General features: G+C 43.8%; 1 pseudogene; it reads left to right on the plus strand.

Moving 5' to 3' along the window:
- The first annotated feature begins 203 nt into the window (after positions 1-203).
- LOC102962139 lies at positions 204-979 on the plus strand (annotated as a pseudogene).
- Positions 980-3,734: the final 2,755 nt, after the last annotated feature.

Genomic DNA, 3,734 nt, shown 5'->3' on the forward strand with positions numbered 1-3,734 from the left:
CCCTCTTCCTCTCAGAATCGCAAGACTCTATCCTCTACCCAATTCCCAGCTCATTGTCCTGGGTTAGGCCCTCTTAATAGTTTAATTAGTCTAGGCTATTGCTCTACCCTCTTAACTGGTCACCCGATTTCTGATATCACTCTAAATGATACTTACTTCTAGCTCTTTTTCGTGGTGCCTCGGAGGCGGTAGGCAGCCTCACGATGAAGCTGAACATCTCTTTCCCAGCTACTGGCTGCCAGAAACTCATTGCAGTGGACAATGAATGCAAATTCCATGCCATTATGAGAAGCGAATGGCCACAGAAGTTGCTGCTGATGCTTTAGGGGAAGAATGGAAGGGTTACGGGGTCCGCATCAGTGGTGGCAATGACAAACAAGTCTTCCCCATGAAGCGGTGTCTTGACCCATGGCCGTGTCCGCTGACTACGGAGTAAGGGGCATTCCTGCCACCGACCACGGAGGACTGGAGAAAGAAAGTGCAAATCTGTTCGAGGTTGCATTGTGGATGCCAGTCTCAGTGTTCTCAACTTGGTCATCGTGAAAAAAGGGGAGAAGGATATTCTTGGACTCACTGATACTACTGTGCCTCGTCGCCTGGGGCTCCAAAGAGCTAGCAGAATCCGCAAGCTTTTCAGTCTCTTGGAGGAAGATGATGTCCACCGGTATGTTGTGGGAAAGCCCCTAAACAAAGAAGGTAAGGAACCTCGAACCAAAGCACCCAAGATTCAGCATCTAGTTACTCCACGTGTCCTCCAACACAAACTTCGTCGGCGCATTGCTTTGAAGAAACAGCACATGAAGAAAAGGAAGAGGCTGCAGAAGATGCTAAGCTTTTGGCCAAGAGAATGAAGGAGGCCAAAGAAAAGCACCAGGGACAGATTGCCAAGAGACAGAGGCTGTCTTCTCTGAGAGCTTCTACCTCAAAGTCTGAGTCCAGTCAAAAATGAGAGGGTTGTAAGAGGAACAAATAAATAAGATCAGACATCAAAAAATAAAAAATAAAAAATAAATAAATGATACTTGTAAAGCACATTTTGATCATGTCACTACTGTTCCCTCTTACTCCCCTACCCTCAACATTTTTAATAACTCTCTATTGCTCACAGAACAAAGACAAATTTACTTAGCATGGTATTCAAGACTTTCACGTTTGCTCCCCAACCTGCCAGTCTAGTCTTACATTCTCAGACTCTAAATTCCTGCCAGTGCAACAGGCTCTAAGATTTCAAACTCACCTCTGTCTGCAATGCATGTCTACCTGTTAAAATCTTGGCAGTCATCCACACAAAAATCTGCACACAGATGCTTATAGCAGTTTTATTCATAATTGCCCAAACTTGGAAGCAACTAAGACGTTCTTCGGTGGGTGACTGGATAAATAAACTGGTGCATCCAGACAATGGAATATTATCCAGCACTAAAAATAAACAAGCTATCAAGCCATGAATAGCATGGAAGAAACTCAAATGCATGTTACTAAGTGAAAGAAGCCAATCTGAAAAGACTACACACTGTATGATTCCAATTATACGGCATCCTCAAAAAGGCAAAACTTTGGAAACCATCAAAAGATCAGTGGTTGCCGAGGTGGCCGGGGAAAGAGAGGGATGAATGGGCAGAGCACAGAGGATTTTTAGGGCAGCAAAAGTACTCTGTGTGGTACTATAATGGTGGATACATGTTACACATGTTTCCTAGTCCACAGAATGTGCACACGAAGCATGAACCCTAATGCAAACTATGGACTTCGGGTGATTGTGATGTGTCGATTTACATGCAGATTCATTGACTGTAACAAATGCACCACACTGGGGTGCAATGTTGATAATGGGGCAAGCTGTACATGTGAAGGGATAGGCATATATAGGAACTCCTGTACCTTCCTTTCAATTTTGCCGTGAGCCTAACTCTGCTCTTAAAAAAATAAGGTCTATGAAAAGAAACAAGGAAAAAAAAAAACCCTCCAGCTATCTTTCAAGGCTCAGATAAAATGATACCTGTTACACCTGCTACCTTCCTAACTTTTCCCTGCCTGAAATGCTTCCCTGGACTCTGGGTCCACCACACTTCCATACACGTGTCCCCGGGCACTTTTTACCTCTCACTTAGTAACTGGTACACACATTCCATCTCCTCTTTCAAACGCAATAAAACTCTATAAGGTCAAGAAAAGTGCCATACATTTTTATACCCTTTTCAGTGCCTCACACATTCCCTTACATAAACTTACTTAATAAAATATTTGTTAAATCCATTGTTATGCTAGTGGTGATGTTAGTCAACAACTTTTTACAGGTAGATAGCTTCAACTTCAACTTGCAACCTTTTTGAATTTATATACATTCTGCCAGGAAATTATGTGAATCATTTCTTATGCAATCATGCTCTCAGTCCAGAGGTTAATCCATATGGGGATGAACTTTAGTTACACATCCAAGTGAGTTCTATTCCAGAAAACTGTGTAATGCCTACTCAACACTGTACATAAGAACCGACTCTTTTGTATTCCTTGTGAGTCAGGGGAGGAAAGGAAACTGGGTGGGTGAGGAACGTATTCAAGGTCCCTAGCAAATGAGGGCAGAGGTTAGATTTAGAACATTGCAAGGTTTAGGGAAACGTTTGTATTGAGTCCCTGGGGTATGGTTCTCTGAGCAGTTGGTGAGTCATCCATGAAGGTGCTGATTAATACACAATGAGATTTGACTAGCATCGCACACGCAATGCCAAAGAAAGCCATCTTGTGGACAGATGGCCAGCCTGTTAGTATGGTAGGCAGAAGGGTGAGTTCTGGCCCAGCAGCCAGGATGGCTGGGTTTTAGCTGGTCCTGCCCACTGTGCATCCTCAAGGGACTCATCCACTCATCTGTTTAAGCCTCATTGCCACCTCCGGATAGTGATAAGCACATCAAACTTAGGGAACCATAAGGCCCTTTCTAGCTCTAAAGCTGTGATTTGGAGAAATTCATTCACTCAATGAGTAGACCTTCTGAGCAAGTGCCTTTGCTGCATCCCTAGGAAGTAAAAAAGAGCCTGAAGCCCAAATGGGAAGGGAAAAACTAACACATCTGAAAATAAAAATTAACATCCAAGTTGGGAGTAGAATAGGGAAGGAATAAAATAAGGCCAACTCATGGAGAGTCTGGGGAGTCAGGCTGTGAAATCCCACCTTGACACAGGAGAGGGAGAAGAGGAAGGAGAAAGAACAGAGAATATTGGACTTTGGATTTTATAGAACCTCCCTTTTGTCATCTGAGCCTCGTAGTACCCTGAGAGTTGTATGAGATACAGGGACAGAGCAGGCTCATCTAGACATGAATAAAATATTTTAGGACCCCCCCCGCCTCGCCCCTAACAATAATGTCCTGGCTACAAATCTTGATAGGGGATAGATTCTAGGTCCCTTTCTGGACCATTAGACATTCTGGACCATCCTGAAACTCATCCTGACTTTTCACTAGTGCTGGTTTTACACTGCACCTCCCCAGATTCCAGCAGATCAAGAACCTAAAGTGAGAGAATTAAATGCTTGTTAGACTCTTTATTTTTTGAGTTCTATTTTATTTTTGAGAGGGTAGGAGCAAGAGAGCATGTGCGTGAGCACAGAGGGAGAGGGAGAATCCCAAGGAGGCTCAGAGCTGTCAGCGCAGCGTGAGGTCATGACCTGAACCGAAATCAAGAGTCAGACACTCAACTGCCTGAGTCACCCAGGTGTTCCTGAAGTTCATTGCTTCT

The sequence above is a fragment of the Panthera tigris genome, chromosome D3 (assembly GCF_018350195.1).
Source record: "Panthera tigris isolate Pti1 chromosome D3, P.tigris_Pti1_mat1.1, whole genome shotgun sequence".
Classification (NCBI taxonomy): Eukaryota; Metazoa; Chordata; class Mammalia; order Carnivora; family Felidae; genus Panthera; species Panthera tigris.